Raw genomic sequence first — 17667 nt, forward strand, 5'->3', positions numbered from 1 at the left:
GATGACCTCCATAACAGTGATCATTTCCCCATCCTCGTTTCCTTTTTCTCTTTCCACCCTCCCCTCTCCTTCCCTAGGTGGCAGTTTGCCAAGGCTGACTGGTGCCTATTCACCCTCCGCGCTACTCTCTCTGACCTCTCCTCTCTGCCTCTTCCTTGCGCCCTCCTCCTTTTTTATGACACTGTCTTCAACGCTGCCCTCAGCTCTATCCCTCGCTCTTCCTTCCGGGGCACACGGAAGTGTGTTCCCTGGTGGAATGCGGACTGTGCTCGGGCTGTCCGCTGTAAGCGTGCAGCCTGGAAAAAACACCGCCACCGGCAGACGGCTGATTCTTTTATTCTGTTTCGAAAGGCAAGTGCGGTGTCCTGTAGGACCATCCGTACTGCTAAACGTGAGAGTTGGAAATCTTATGTTTCCACCATTACGTCCGATACTCCTCTATCGCAGATCTGGAAGAAGATTCGCAAGATTGCGGGCAAGTTCGTTCCAGATGTCTCGCCGGTTCTCCACCTCCGTGGGACTCTTGTGGGACTCTTGTGGCGGATCCAGTGAAGGTCGCGGCCGAACTGGGTTCTCACTTTACTTCTGTTAGCTCTGGTTCTCATCTTCCTCAATCCTTCCTTCTTCGTAAGCCTGTTCTTGAATCTTATCCTTTAGATTTCCACACTCTTCTCCGCCTTCCCTATAACGATCCTTTCGCTCTTTCTGAACTTCAGTCTGCCCTGGCTCTCTGCGGATCTACGGCAGTGGGATCGGATGACGTTCATTATGAGATGCTTCGCCATCTCCCTCAGTGCACGTTTCGGTATTTACTGAATCTGTATAACCAGGTCTGGGAGTCGTCGTCCGTCCCTGAGGACTGGCTCGATGCCGTTGTACTTTCTATTCGGAAACCAGGGTCTCTCGGTACGTCCCCTAAGGACTTCCGCCCTATTGCTCTCACGAGTTGTGTTTGCAAGCTGTTTGAGCGTATGGTAAATGTTCGTCTGATGTGGTTCTTGGAACACCATCACCACCTCTCTCCTTCTCAATTTGGTTTTCGCAAGTGCCGCAGCACGACTGATGTCCTGGTGAACTTGGAGGTCTATATTCGTACTGCTTTTGCTGCGAGACCTCCGTTGTTGTTGTCCTTTTTGACCTGGAAAAGGCTTATGACACGACTTGGAGATACCATATTCTGTCCCAACTTCGTTCTTTTGGTCTTCGTGGTAATCTCCCTCTCTTCCTTCAAAGCTTTCTCTCTCTCGTCGTATCTTTCGAGTCAGGCTTGGTGCCACTCTCTCTGCCTCTTTTCGGCAGTGTGAAGGTGTGCCCCAAGGTAGTGTTCTGAGTACTACTCTTTTTCTGGTTGCCCTCAATGGTCTCCTTTCCTCCCTTCCTTCTGGCATCTTCTCCGCTCTTTATGTTGATGATCTTACTCTTTGCTCTCGAGGTGATGATTCGCCTCTCCTTCAACAGCGGCTTCAACTTGCGATTGATGCCGTATCATCTTGGGCCACCAATCATGGCTTCAAGTTCTCTACTACTAAGACTTGTGCAATGACTTTTACTCGGAAGTGGGTCGTTCTTCGACCCTCTTTGTCACTGTATGGTCATCCCCTTGAGTACAAAGATTCCATGAAGCTTTTGGGGTTATTCTTTGACACTCGTTTGTCTTGGTCACCCCATGTCTCTTACCTCCGTGATGAATGCTCTAAGGCCCTTAACCTACTTAAGGTTTTGTCCCATACTTCTTGGGGTGCGGATAGGCGCACGCTCCTTTATTTGCATTCCTCTCTCGTCCTGTCTAAGCTCGATTATGGTTGCTCTGCATACTCTTCTGCTTCTCCTTCTACTCTTCGCCGTCTTGATCCTTTGCACCATACTGGGTTGCGCCTCAGCGCTGGTGCTTTTCGTTCAACTTCTACTCTCAGTGTGTACGCTGACACTGGCTTTCTGTCTCTCCAGGACCGCCGTGATCGCTACAGTCTTTGCTATCTTGTGCGATCCTTACAGCATCCTCACTCTCGCCTCTATTGTGCTTTGACTTTTACCCCTCCTGTAGTTCCTGTTCCTCTTCACCACCTTCCTCTTTCTGTCCATTTGTCTCGCTTACAAGATTCTCTTTCGGTTCGTCTTACTAATGTCTCCCCTCGTATTGTTCCCTCCTTGCCCCCGTGGAGGGTCCCCCTTCCCAAATTTTGTACTTCTCTGACCCGCATCACTAAAGCTTTTACCCCTCCTACAGTTCTGAAACGCCTCTTCCTTGAGCACTTTCCTTCTCACTCCCACTCTGTTCCCATCTTCACCGACGGGTCAAAGTCTGCTGACGCTGTGGGCTATTCTGTTGTTTTTCCTGACCACTCTTATATGTGTCGTCTTCCTCCGGAGGCTAGCATCTTCACAGCAGAACTCTATGCTATTCTCTATGCTCCTCGTCCTACAACGACTACCTCCTTCGTGGTAGTAGTTGATTCTCGTAGTGCCCTCATGGCTTTAGGGTCCTTTAATCCAGTCCACCCTGTGGTCATCGAGATTCAACATTGGCTGTTTCTTATCTCCAGTAAATTTAAGTCGGTTGCGTTTTGCTGGGTTCCCAGCCATGTTGTTGTCTCTTTAAATGAGCGTGCGGATGCTGCCGCTAAGGACGCTATCTGCACTTGTCCCATCTCCCATAAAGGTGTTCCTTATTCTGACTTTTACCCAGTTATTCATGCCTCCATCCTTGCCCGATGGCAGAGTTGTTGGTCTTCTGTTCTTGGTAACAAACTGCGTACTCTTAAGAGTTGTGTCCCAGTGGCCTTCCTCCTGCCACCGTAACCGGCGGTGGGAAACGGCTCTGGCTAGGTTACGTATTGGCCATACCCGTTTAACTCACGGTCACTTAATGGAGCGCCACCCTGCTCCTTATTGTCCGAATTGCATTGTCCCTCTTACGGTCGTACATATCCTTGTTGAATGTCCTGACTTCCAGGACGAGCGTGTGTCTTGCTTTCCGACCATCCCCCGCGGTCGCTTGTCCCTCGATAGAATTCTTGGCGACTTGGATACTTTTGATGTCGTTCGCCTTATGCGTTTTTGTTCTCGCATTGGCATCCTTGGTGATATTTAGCGCCCTCTGATTATCCCGCACATTTGATGGTGCTACATAGCCTTCCCGGTTTGGTGCCTTCTATTGATAATTACTTACTTACTTTTTAATTCGTTAGGGAGCAAGTTCCATAAACTAGGTCACTTTATTTGCATAGGTATCAATCAAGCTATCAATCAAAGCTTTCAATCAAAGCTTTCAGTGTGCTTTAATGTGCCTACATTTTATAAATCTTGCTAGAAATTACCTACTTAATATTATCTGTTAGATTAAGGACCTGCCCGAAACGCTGTGCGTACTAGTGGCTTTACAAGAATGTAAACACATCATGCTATGTACTCTCATAAACCAAATGTAACTTCTTGTATATAAATAAATAAATAAATAAATAGAGTGTTTGCACAGATTTAGTTTGACTCTTTGGATATCAAAGATATATTTATTTTTGGTGTGGTGATTATGGGTTCTATTACATCTGCCAAGGAAGAATTTCAGATCAGGATTTGCATTTAGGAACAAAGTTTTGTACATGTAAATAGCACAAGAGAATGTGTGGAGTGAGTATGTGTTTAGCATGCTTATGGATTTGAACAGAGGGGCTGTCTTTTGTCTGAAGACAGAGTTTTTTATTGTTCTGTTATAAATACCAGTCTTATGTAATCTCACCAACCCATTGTACCTTCTTGCAAAAAAATTATTATTGGTTTGATAGCAGATTTTTGTTGTGTGATGATGGGCTTGAGATAGTTTGCAATGGTTGAACCCCATGCACAGATACCATATTTTTTTTTTTTTTTTTTTGAGATATATACAAGAGTTGTTACATTCTTGTACAGCCACTAGTACGCGTAGCGTTTCGGGCAAGTCCTTAATCCTACGGTCCCTGGAATACTATCCCCTGCCGCGAAGAATCGTTTTTTCATCCAAGTACACATTTTACTGTTGCGTTAAACAGAGGCTACAGTTAAGGAATTGCGCCCAGTAAATCCTCCCCGGCCAGGATACGAACCCATGACATAGCGCTCGCGGAACGCCAGGCGAGTGTCTTACCACTACACCACGGAGACTCATATGAAAGATAGGGATAGATTAACGTGTAGTATATTGAGAGGAGAGCAGAGTTTGTAACATAATATCTGATTTTAGAGAGTATACCGAAAGTTTTTTTTATTTTTAAAGGGGCTATTGTTTTGGGTGCTGAAGTTGAGTCTCATGTCTATGTATAGGCCAAAGGAACTTATATACATCAGTTGCTTACTAAATGCTTCTAACCTACTTTAATATAAACTTTTTAGTGATGATACTTCTCTCAGCATCTCTAGCCCCATCTTACACGCTAAATGTTATAGTAAGCAATGAGTTAAAATGCCCAGTCATGAATGTTAACCAACAAGTTCACACTAAACACGGAACACATCATCTACGTTTTATTTGGAAGCAAATCTACTAACCAAACACATTCTAATAGAAAATACAAACATTGAAAGTAAAATGAGAGAAGATTCCTGTTATATCGTCGGGGAACCTGCTAGGGTAAAACTCAAAGTAAGGGAGTACTACATAACGGGGTTAGGATAGGCTCGGCCCCCAGGGAAACAGTTCCCAACAAAATAAGAAAAATTAGAACTATCGTCTAAAGCAGATCACCTAACCCTAAGCAAGAGGGGTGATGGAAATTCCAGCTGAAGTTTTACCTTAGTATAATAGTATAATTTATTAACCCTAAAACCCCCAAGTACAACATAAATACTTCACCACCTCGATCTTACGCTACCTCTCTGACTCCACATAGGCAGGAAATGACGGCCATTAACATTCCTTCTTTAACCAAACCTATCTTAAAAACTGTAATTTAAATAACACTAATCAAGCGTATGGTTCAACACATTCAGGGTCTATCACACTAAAATACATAAGTGAAGGTGTCGTTACATCATAAGTCCATTTGTAATAGTGCAATACTGGACCCAGGGTCGTAACAATTCTGTATTGTGGGTAATGTAAAAACTGGGTCGTATCAACGTCATCTATCTTATTTGATATCTAAAATGTTTATCGAGGTCAGAAATGTCATATCTTGTCAGGAAGCATGTATATATCAAGCCGTGTATTTTTAGAGAATGTAGCCTACTGGGACAAATTGAAGATTAGAAACAAAGGCAGGTTAATGTGGCCTTCATTGTCACTAACACACTGTATCTTGTACTACCCACTTTCCCAATATTAGTACTTAAGACATATATCTTTACCAGTGTAATCACCTCTATCAACTTACATTTTAGTTATTTTTTAATATAAAAACCTTGCTACAATGTACCTTTTCGTCTTACCTGATATGTTAAATTAAGGACCTGCCCGAGACGCTAAGTATGTTAGTGGCTTTGCAAGAATGTAAAAATACCAATCTTATGTAATCTCACCAACCCATTGTACCTTCTTGCGATTAAATTATTATTATTATTAAATCCTCACACCTAATCTAGGCTGAAACTAAGCTAATGACCTTAATATGAACAGTTGCTTAGGTCTGGAAAAAAACATGACAAGGGTTGAACTCTTGTGCAGGTGAAAATTCGCGAAAATGAACCCTGTCTGTGAGTGATGTGTGTGTATCAGTCAAGAAGTGTGGGAGGAGCTTATGAGGAGCATATAAGACCATGCACCGCGGCCGGCCTCAGCAGTGACGTTCCGGCCGCGCCTAGTTCTACATCCCCGTTGTGCTCTGCTCCTTCCTCGCCTAGTCGTCGACGCTCTGCTACATCACACGTGTGTAGAGTTAGTTTAGTTTATATATTATGCACCCCATACCCATCCTGTGGACGGTAGTGGAAAGGGTTAGGGGGCTGAGGCACATAATGGGCTCAGGGACTGAACCCTACAATTCATTTAGCTAAGCAAGTTACAATCTTGATGAGCTAGTTAAAAAAATCAATGCACATTGTCGTGTTGAAGTTACCTTACCTTGAGGCTTCCAAATTCCACGCTGCTGCACCATCTCTCGTTTCTTGACCTCGGTGTTGGTGGCTGTCGGTTGATACCTTGAGGTTACCTTGAGGTGCTTCCGGGGCTTAGCGTCCCCGCGGCCCGGTCGTCGACCAGGCCTCCTGGTTGCCGGACTGATCAACCAGGCTGTTGGACGCGGCTGCTCGCAGCCTGACGTACGAGTCACAGCCTGGTTGATCAGGTATCCATTGGAGGTGCTTATCCAGTTCTCTCTTGAACACTGTGAGGGATCGGCCAGTTATGCCCCTTGATATATTGCTTTGTTTAAACATCTATTGGTTTGACGAATGATATGGATGCAAGGTGCTTTGAATTACATTGTCTGGTGAGAGAAAGTGGCAGACTTTCTCCCACTGTATTTGTATTCTGAAAAAAAATGTATTTAAATTCGAAACGTGTATTACACCTAATACTAGAGAAACATCAAAAGTTATGGAAAACCTGAGGGAAAATACATGCAGTTAATTAATGCTGATTATATAAGTCACATTATCAGCATTCTTATATCGACGTCTGTTTCTTATCAGCGATAATTATGAGAAAGTTTTTGTAAGATAAATGTATACGGCCATAAATAATGTATGTATTTACTATTTGTGTGTACTATTTGTGCCCTCAGAATCGAGCTATTAGCTCTTGGATCTCACCTTTCTAACCAATTTATTTTTCCTCTCTTTATATATATATATATATATATATATATATATATATATATATATATATATTTATATATATATATATATATATATATATATATATATATATATATATATATATATATATATATATATATATATACTCTAACACTCACACACATCCCTAGGAAGCAACCCGTAGAAACTGTTTATCTCCCAGGTACCTATTTACTGCTAGGTAAACAGGGGCATCAGGGTGAAAGAAACTCTGCCCATTTCTTTCTGCTTCGGCCGTGAATCGAACCCGAGCCCTTAGGACTAGACCCTCGAGCGCTGTCCACTTATCCCCCTAAAGTGTGAGTATGTACTCACCTATTTGTGCATGCAGGATCGAGTTCTAGTTTTGGACTCCGCTTGTGTGTGTGTGTGTGTGTGTGTACTCACCTAGTTGTGCTTGCGGGGATTGAGCTTTGGCTCTTTGGTCCCGCCTCTCAACCGTCAATCAGCAGGTGTACAGGTACATGAGCCTATTGGGCTTTATCATATCTACACTTGAAACTTTGTATGCAGTCTGCCTCCACCACATCACTTCCTAATTCCATTTATTAACTACTCTGACACTAAAAAAATCTTTCTAATGTCTTTATAGCTCATTTGGGCACTCACTTTTCACGTGTGTGTGTGTGTACTCACCTATTTGTGCTTGCGGGGGTTGAGCTTTGTCTCTTTGGTCCCGCCTATCAACTGGTGTACAGATTCCTGAGCCTACTGGGCTCTATCATATGTACATTTGAAACTGTGTATGGAGTCAGCCTCCACCACATCCCTGCCTAATGCATTCCATCCGTTAAGTACTCTGACACTGAAAAAGTTCCTTCTAACGTCTCTGTGGCTCATGTGGGTACTCAGTTTCCACCTGTGTCCCCTTGTTCGCGTCCCACCAGTGTTGAATAGTTTATCCTTGTTTTCCCGGTCGATTCCCATGAGGATTTTGTAGGTTGTGATCGTGTCTCCCCTTACTCTTTTGTCTTCCAGTGTTGTAAGGTGCATTTCCCGCAGCCTTTCCTCGTAACTCATGCCTTTTAGTCCTGGGACTAGTCTAGTGGCATACCTTTGGACTTTTTCCAGCTTCGTCTTGTGCTTGACAAGGTACGGGCTCCATGCTGGGGCCGCATACTCCAGGATTGGTCTTACATGTGTGGTGTACAAGATTCTGAATGATTCCTTACACAGGTTCCTGAACGCTGTTCTGATGTTAGCCAGCCTCGCATATGCCGCAGACGTTATTCTTTTTATGTGGGCTTCAGGAGACAGGTTTGGTGTGATATCAACTCCTAGATCTTTCTCTCTGTCCGTTTCATAAGTACTTCATCTCCTATTCTGTGTCTGGCCTCCTGTTTCCACTGCCTAGTTACACAGGTTCCTGAACGCTGTTCTGATGTTAGCCAGCCTCGCATATGCCGCAGACGTTATTCTTTTTATGTGGGCTTCAGGAGACAGATTTGGTGTGATATCAACTCCTAGATCTTTCTCTCTGTCTGTTTCATAAGTACTTCATCTCCTATTCTGTATCTTGTGTCTGGCCTCCTGTTTCCACTGCCTAGTTTCAATACTTTGTGTGTGTGTGTGTGTGTGTGTGTGTGTGTGTGTGTTTTCCACGAAGGAAAATGAAACAGGAAATACTAAGCTCTTTCGTGTATATTTCAACATATTGTCTTTAAAAACCTTTTAAAATAAACGCACACACATAGTGACTAGTGGCGCGTACTAGTGGCTTTACAAGAATGTAATTTCTATGCTATGTATCCTCACAATCCCAATGTACCTTCATGTATATATATATATAAATAAATAAACATACACGTGTCGCAATATATAGAGTACGATACGCAAAAGACAAGTGAATTACAGTATACTGACACGCTGATTTTTCAAACGTGGCGCCTCTTCCAAACGTGGCGCCTTAACTCACTGGTGCGATAAAAGCCTCCTGTCCTCCGACTTTTATAAGAAGACATTTTTCTATCCTTATAGAGCAGTTGCAGAACGATCCTGTAGGTAGCTGAAGAGTTGGTTATGTATTACTTCAATCCTCTTAGAGTGTAGCTAAGATAAGGCCATAGAACGCGCCGTCAAAACAGAACGTAGCTATTGGATACGTCAGTTACGGAGACTGAGAAGTGTTACCTTTTGGGGTATCAACAACGTCTCTGCGGTCCGGTTGGTAGTCTGGTTAATTAGGCTGTTGGACGAGGCTGCATTGTTTCATTTGGAGGTGTTTATCGAGTAGTCATCGTTCTCCAATTGGCGATGATTGATAGTGTAACGGTTCTATTGTTACGTAAAGTATGGTGACAAATAAACACAGACACTAAGATACTATATATATATTTGGTCGAATATACAGAAGTACACCGGTGATACTTTGGTGAGTTGAGCGCACTGAGCGTCGGTACAGTATCTCGCAAGTGTCTGCTGTAGACCACACTTGAAAGTAGACTCTGGTTAATGTTTGATTGATTGATGAAGATTAAGCCACCCAAAATGTGGCACGGGCATGAATAGCCCGTAAGTGGTGGCCCTTTTAAGCCATTACCAGTATCAAGAGCTGATACTGGAGATCTGTGGAGGTGCGAATGCACCCTGCATGACGGGAGATGTCTCCCTTATGAATGTGTTTTAAGATGAAGATGAAGCAACCCAAAAGGTGGCACGGGCATAAATAGCCCGAAAGTGGTAGCCATTTTAAGCCATTACCAGTATCAAGAGCTGATACTGGAGATCTGTGGAGGTGTGAATGCACCCTGCATGACGGGAGATGTCTCCCTTGTGAATGTGTTAAGATGAAGATGAAGCCACCCAAAAGGTGGCACCGTCACTGCACCCTGCGTGACGGGAGATGTCTCCCGTCGTTAATGTTTGCTATCCTGCTGCTTATATGACCGGGCAACTCCTCACCGTATTGCCCGGGCAACGCCTCACCTCATTCATCTCCAAAGGTTGACAGGAATATTAACAATGCATTTGGAGCGAGTATATTATTGGATAATCTACTCGCTACAATAGTCTGGGTTAGCTTTGCTCGCCACTGAAAGACAATAGGCTTCTGAGTTGGATCATAACAACACTTCGCAAGAATGAAGCTTAGACGAAAGAGGCAATTGTACTGGCTTCATATATTTCGCATATTGCTCTGTTTTTTTTCTTTTTACGTTTAAATGTAAAATGAAGGCGAAAGTTTTATGCGTTTTGAAGGGAAACTTTTTTTTTCCTAGTGGCGATGCCCAGTAAACTCGACCCTCGGAGCAAAATTAAAATTAATTTAAATTAAAAGTAAAATAAATAACACTTTTTTTATTTTAAATACAATATGGATTTATGAGCAGTCTGTAAAACTGTTGTATTGTGTTTTAATTTTACAAAAGAAAAATATATAAGGAATTTAAATTTATTTGGTACGTATTGTGGCGCCTTTTTTAAGTGCTCCCTTCCCCCTAACTTTATGTGCTCCCTTCCCCCCCTAACTTTATGTGCTCCCTTCCCCCCCTAACTTTAAGTGTTCCCTTCACCCCTTAACTTTATGTGCTCCCTTCCCCCCTAACTTTATGTGCTCCCTTCACCCCTAACTTTATGTGCTCCCTTCCCCCCTAACTTTATGTGCTCCCTTCACCCCTAACTTTATGTGCTCCCTTCACCCCTAACTTTATGTGCTCCCTTCACCCCTAACTTTATGTGCTCCCTTCCCCCTTAACTTTAAGTGCTCCCTTCACCCCTAACTTTATGTGCTCCCTTCCCCCCCTAACTTTAAGTGCTCCCTTCACCCCTAACTTTATGTGCTCCCTTCCCCCCTAACTTTATGTGCTCCCTTCACCCCTTAACTTTATGTGCTCCCTTCCCCCCTAACTTTATGTGCTCCCTTCACCCCTTAACTTTATGTGCTCCCTTCACCCCTAACTTTATGTGCTCTCTTCACCCCTAACTTTATGTGCTCCCTTCACCCCTAACTTTAAGTGCTCCCTTCACCCCTAACTTTATGTTCTCCCTTCCCCCCTAACTTTATGTGCTCCCTTCCCCCCTAACTTTATGTGCTCCCTTCCCCCCTAACTTTATGTGCTCCCTTCACCCCTTAACTTTATGTGCTCCCTTCACCCCTAACTTTATGTGCTCCCTTCCCCCCTAACTTTATGTGCTCCCTTCACCCCTTAACTTTATGTGCTCCCTTCCCCCCTAACTTTATGTGCTCCCTTCACCCCTAACTTTATGTGCTCCCTTCACCCCCTAACTTTATGTGCTCCCTTCACCCCTAACTTTATGTGCTCCCTTCACCCCTAACTTTGTGCTCTCTTCACCCCTAACTTTATGTGCTCCCTTCCCCCCTAACTTTGTGCTCCCTTCCCCCTAACTTTATGTGCTCCCTTCACCCCTAACTTTATGTGCTCCCTTCACCCCTAACTTTATGTGCTCCCTTCACCCCCTAACTTTATGTGCTCCCTTCACCCCTAACTTTATGTGCTCCCTTCACCCCTAACTTTATGTGCTCCCTTCACCCCCTAACTTTATGTGCTCCCTTCACCCCTAACTTTATGTGCTCCCTTCCCCCCTAACTTTGTGTGCTCCCTTCCCCCTTAACTTTATGTGCTCCCTTCACCCCTAACTTTATGTGCTCCCTTCACCCCTAACTTTATGTGCTCCCTTCCCCCCTAACTTTGTGTGCTCCCTTCCCCCTTAACTTTATGTGCTCCCTTCACCCCTAACTTTACGTGCTCCCTTCCCCACTAACTTTATGTGCTCCCTTCCCCCCTAACTTTATGTGCTCCCTTCCCCCCTAACTTTGTGTGCTCCCTTCCCCCTTAACTTTATGTGCTCCCTTCACCCCTAACTTTATGTGCTCCCTTCACCCCCTAACTTTATGTGCTCCCTTCACCCCTAACTTTATGTGCTCCCTTCACCCCTAACTTTATGTGCTCCCTTCACCCCTAACTTTGTGCTCTCTTCACCCCTAACTTTATGTGCTCCTTCCCCCCTAACTTTATGTGCTCCCTTCACCCCTAACTTTATGTGCTCCCTTCCCCCCTAACTTTGTGCTCCCTTCCCCCTAACTTTATGTGCTCCCTTCACCCCTAACTTTATGTGCTCCCTTCACCCCTAACTTTATGTGCTCCCTTCACCCCCTAACTTTATGTGCTCCCTTCACCCCTAACTTTATGTGCTCCCTTCACCCCTAACTTTATGTGCTCCCTTCACCCCCTAACTTTATGTGCTCCCTTCACCCCTAACTTTATGTGCTCCCTTCCCCCCTAACTTTGTGTGCTCCCTTCCCCCTTAACTTTATGTGCTCCCTTCACCCCTAACTTTATGTGCTCCCTTCACCCCTAACTTTATGTGCTCCCTTCCCCCCTAACTTTGTGTGCTCCCTTCCCCCTTAACTTTATGTGCTCCCTTCACCCCTAACTTTATGTGCTCCCTTCCCCCCTAACTTTATGTGCTCCCTTCCCCCCTAACTTTATGTGCTCCCTTCCCCCCTAACTTTGTGTGCTCCCTTCCCCCTTAACTTTATGTGCTCCCTTCACCCCTAACTTTATGTGCTCCCTTCACCCCCTAACTTTATGTGCTCCCTTCACCCCTAACTTTATGTGCTCCCTTCACCCCTAACTTTATGTGCTCCCTTCACCCCTAACTTTGTGCTCTCTTCACCCCTAACTTTATGTGCTCCCTTCCCCCCTAACTTTATGTGCTCCCTTCACCCCTAACTTTATGTGCTCCCTTCACCCCTAACTTTATGTGCTCCCTTCACCCCTAACTTTATGCTCCCTTCCCCCTAACTTTATGTGCTCTCTTCCCCCCTAACTTTATGTGCTCCCTTCCCCCCTAACTTTATGTGCTCCCTTCCCCCCCTAACTTTATGTGCTCCCTTCCCCCCTAACTTTATGTGCTCCCTTCCCCCCTAACTTTATGTGCTCCCTTCACCCCTAACTTTATATGCTCCCTTCACCCCTAACTTTATGTGCTCTCTTCCCCCCCTAACTTTATGTGCTCCCTTCACCCCTAACTTTGTGCTCTCTTCACCCCTAACTTTATGTGCTCCCTTCCCCCCTAACTTTATGTGCTCCCTTCACCCCTAACTTTATGTGCTCCCTTCACCCCTAACTTTATGTGCTCCCTTCACCCCTAACTTTATGCTCCCTTCCCCCTAACTTTATGTGCTCTCTTCCCCCCTAACTTTATGTGCTCCCTTCCCCCCTAACTTTATGTGCTCCCTTCCCCCCCTAACTTTATGTGCTCCCTTCCCCCCTAACTTTATGTGCTCCCTTCCCCCCTAACTTTATGTGCTCCCTTCACCCCTAACTTTATGTGCTCTCTTCCCCCCCTAACTTTATGTGCTCCCTTCCCCCCTAACTTTATGTGCTCCCTTCCCCCCTAACTTTATGCTCCCTTCCCCCTTAACTTTATGTGCTCTCTTCCCCCCCTAACTTTATGTGCTCCCTTCACCCCTAACTTTATGTGCTCCCTTCACCCCCTAACTTTATGTGCTCTCTTCCCCCCCTAACTTTATGTGCTCCCTTCACCCCTAACTTTATGTGCTCCCTTCACCCCTAACTTTATGTGCTCCCTTCACCCCTAACTTTATGTGCTCCCTTCACCCCTAACTTTATGTGCTCCCTTCACCCCTAACTTTATGTGCTCTCTTCCCCCCCTAACTTTATGTGCTCCCTTCACCCCTAACTTTATGTGCTCCCTTCACCCCTAACTTTATGTGCTCTCTTCCCCCCCTAACTTTATGTGCTCCCTTCCCCCCCTAACTTTATGTGCTCCCTTCACCCCTAACTTTATGTGCTCCCTTCCCCCCCCCCCTAACTTTATGTGCTCCCTTCACCCCTAACTTTATGTGCTCCCTTCCCCCCCTAACTTTATAACTTGATTACGTTGGCGAGCGACAGTTTACTGTACACTAAACACTTGGGGTGGGCAGTAGAGCGACGGTCTCGCTTCATGCAGGTCAGCGTTCAATCCCCCGAGACCGTCCAAGTGGTTGGGGCACCATTCCTTCCCTCCCACAGTCCCATCCCAAATACTTATAATGACTCCTTCCAAGTGCTATATAATCGTAATGGCTGGAGCTTTCCTCCTGATAGTTCACTTCTACACAAGGTGTGAACAATAGTTTACTGTGTCCTCCATACTCATGGTATGAACAATAGTATGTTATTTACCCATTATTACTCATAAATAATACTCATCCTGTGAGCAACAGCGCAAAATGAGTACAGAGAACACAATGGATTTTAATCACACCTCACGATTGTTCATTTATATTAATTAGTACAATTACTATGTACGCCTTATAGCAAGTTATAATGACCTTGTTGATAACACAACCACCGCTTTCACTACAATTGTTATGTATGATAATTACTAGGATACACTGGAGCTGCGTCAGTAAGGCAATAGTTAGCATATAACTGTGAGGACCCCAGACTCTGCAAGATATGACGGTGTATGTTTAGCAGTCTCCGTGGTGTAGTGGTAAGACACTCGCCTGGCGTTCCGCGAGCGCTATGTCATGGGTTCGTATCCTGGCCGGGGAGGATTTACTGGGCACAAATCCTTAACTGTAGCCTCTGTTTAACGCAACAGTAAAATGCGTACTTGGTTGTAACAACGATTCTTCGCGGCAGGGGATCGTATTCCAGGGACCATAGGATTAAGGACTTGCCCGAAACGCTACGCGTACTAGTGGCTGTACAAGAATGTAACAACTCTTGTATATATCTCAAAAAAAAAAAAAAATGTGTCGTGTGGTGTGGAGTTGGCTCAGAGTGTAAACACACACACACACACACACACACACACACACACACACACACACACACACACACACACACACACACACACACACACACACACACACACACACACACACACACACACACACACACACACCTTATAATACCTTTATATACATTTTCTCTAGGATTTTAAGTATGTCATCAAAGCAATACGGGATATGTTTTCCAACGGTTCGTTTCACGAAGAGAACATCGTTTTTCAAACATTATATAACAATGAATGAACAACATAATATACATATATAATATACAGATATAAAGAACAATATAAAGAACAATAATAAAGAACAAACATAATATACATATATAATATACAGATATAAAGAACAATATCCAACTCTGGCCCCAGACATCACTCGATACCCCTACTCAAATCTCTGAATATGTTAGACATTAAGTCACTGCACATTCTCTCATGTGTATTATATTATACATATATAAAACGCTAAACTATAATGCCAATCCTGATCTTAAAAGCTTCATAGAAGGTTGTAACAGAACCCATGAGCACCACACCAGAAATAAATACAGTTTTGATATTCCTAGAGTACGTCTTAATCAAACTAGAAATGCTCTGCAAATCAAGGGGCCCAGAATGTGGAATGACCTTCCCAACCATGTTAAAGACTGTACCTCTCTCAACCAGTTTAAGATAAAAACTAAACACTACCTAATAAATTCCCTGTAATCTACCTCACTCCTCTATTGTCAACCCATGTCTGTTATTTTCTTTTTTGTAATCAACACTGTTTGTCAACCTATTGTATTTGTGCTGCTTTTTCAGTCATGTTCCCCCTTTTTTTTTATCTTTATTTGTATTTGTTCTCAACATCTTTTATTCTTTATGCTCAATTAGTATTAAGTTCTAGATATTAATGTTTTTTCTTGCCCGAAACGCATTGCGTAATAGTGGCTTTAGGCATTGTATGTACTAGCTCTATCTATATATCAATCCATTAATGTAACATCACTTGTATGTATATACCTTACCTGAATAAACATCTGATAAATGTTGCTGATCCAATAAACTTATATTCTTTATTTTACTTCAAAATTAAATTTAATATATTTTTATATTTTGTATTTCGTTCTATTGTTATGATATATCTAAAGTTCGACCTCACCAAACTCATTTCAACGACTTTTGACAAGGGGGTGCAACTGGTACTCTGAGAGAGAACTGGATAAGCACCTCCAAAGGATACCTGATCAACCAGGCTGTGACTCGTACGTCAGGCTGCGAGCAGCCGCGTCCAACAGCCTGGTTGATCAGTCCGGCAACCAGGAGGCCTGGTCGACGACCGGGCCGCGGGGACGCTAAGCCCCGGAAGCACCTCAAGGTAACCTCAAGGTAAGGGGTTATCTTGAGGTTATCTTGAGATGATTTCGGGGCTTTTTAGTGTCCCCGCGGCCCGGTCCTCGACCAGGCCTCCACCCCCAGGAAGCAGCCCGTGACAGCTGACTAACTCCCAGGTACCTATTTACTGCTAGGTAACAGGGGCATTCAGGGTGAAAGAAACTTTGCCCATTTGTTTCTGCCTCGTGCGGGAATCGAACCCGCGCCACAGAATTACGAATCCTGCGCGCTATCCACCAGGCTACGAGGCCCCCTACTACCCCTATCCACTACCCCTACGAGGGTACTTGCACATATTTTGTGAAACATAGACATCGAGCCGCAACAAAGGGTGATAATGTGTGAGTGACTGTCTAGCTACACACTATATTTCCTTGGATCTAGAGTACCACTCAACCTCTCAGAGATACTTATAGCCTAGCCTCGCCTAGAGGCTAGGCTATAAGGCCCTAGCCTAGGGCCCTAGGCCCCAGCCTAAAGGGGCCTCGTAGCCTGGTGGATAGCGCGCAGGACTCGTAATTCTGTGGCGCGGGTTCGATTCCCGCACGAGGCAGAAACAAATGGGCAAAGTTTCTTTCTCCCTGAATGCCCCTGTTACCTAGCAGTAAATAGGTACCTGGGAGTTAGTCAGCTGTCACGGGTTGCTTCCTGGGGGTGGAGGCCTGGTCGAGGACCGGGCCGCGGGGACACTAAAAGCCCCGAAATCATCTCAAGACAACCTCAAGATCTCAAGATAGCTAGTGTTATTCAAGCTGTGACATCATAAGGTTAATAATGATAGCGCTGCTTGCATAGATCCTGCCTGATTTAGAATGAACTGATATTTCTTGTTTGATAATTTTTTTAGATTAATGTTTGATAGCTCAAGATAGTTCAACAGTATTTTCTACAAGTTTAGCATTGATTTTATCTTTTATACCTATGTATGAGATCAACGCCAATTTGACTTTGATTCTTGTATTAAGTATGCAATCGCATCAATGTCTGGATTTGCATTTCTTGGCCAAAGGGCTTGATAAAGGACGGGGAAGGAAGAAGGATAAGATGAAATTCTGGAAAAAGGATGTAGATGGGGAACGTGAAGGATTGAAAGTTCGGTGACCTTTCCACCTTTAGATGACATTTGTCTGGATTAAATTTTTGTTAATATTTGAGTCACGTACGAAAGCGCTAAAATCTGCATCATTACTGGAAAGTTACTATGTAGTATGTTTTTTTTTTTTTGAGATATATACAAGAGTTGTTACATTCTTGTACAGCCACTAGTACGCGTAGCGTTTCGGGCAAGTCCTTAATCCTATGGTCCCTGGAATACGATCCCCTGCCGCGAAGAATCGTTGTTACATCCAAGTACACATTTTACTGTTGCGTTAAACAGAGGCTACAGTTAAGGAATTGCGCCCAGTAAATCCTCCCCGGCCAGGATACGAACCCATGACATAGCGCTCGCGGAACGCCAGGCGAGTGTCTTACCACTACACCACGGAGACTACTTTTCTTTCTAATATGTTAAACTGTACTTGTTCCTTGTTCACCTTGATCAGGTGAAACTAAAAATTAAAAAATTGTGTGTAGTTTGCTTGAAATGGAGAATGAAAAATCGCGATGACGTCACTAATTCACAATATGAATAATGTATATAGGAAGTCAGTGGGTACACAGGAATGTTATATGTGTTAAGTGTGGAATTTCCAAACGTGTTCCCGGATACTGAAGCCTGGCGGTGTTTGTAGGAGAGATCATGTGATGGTAGTT

The 17667-nt window shown here is 44.1% G+C and overlaps 1 protein-coding gene across 4 annotated transcripts in view; it reads left to right on the forward strand.

Annotated features, from left to right (window-relative positions):
• The window catches only part of LOC123768513 (urea transporter 1), an 81238-nt gene that overhangs the window by 22288 nt on the left and 41283 nt on the right, over nucleotides 1-17667 (forward strand). The window contains exon 1 of one of the 4 annotated variants that reach the window (XM_069336198.1): nucleotides 5733-5836. The exons of 1 other annotated variant lie outside the window; for it this stretch is intronic. The gene's annotated coding sequence lies outside the window, so the exon portion shown is untranslated. Of the gene's footprint in view, nucleotides 1-5732; nucleotides 5846-17667 lie in introns of those variants that run through there. 2 more of the 4 variants (XM_069336200.1, XM_069336199.1) reach the window with 2 other exon arrangements.

This window comes from Procambarus clarkii, chromosome 35 (genome assembly GCF_040958095.1).
Source record: "Procambarus clarkii isolate CNS0578487 chromosome 35, FALCON_Pclarkii_2.0, whole genome shotgun sequence".
Taxonomy (NCBI): Eukaryota; Metazoa; Arthropoda; class Malacostraca; order Decapoda; family Cambaridae; genus Procambarus; species Procambarus clarkii.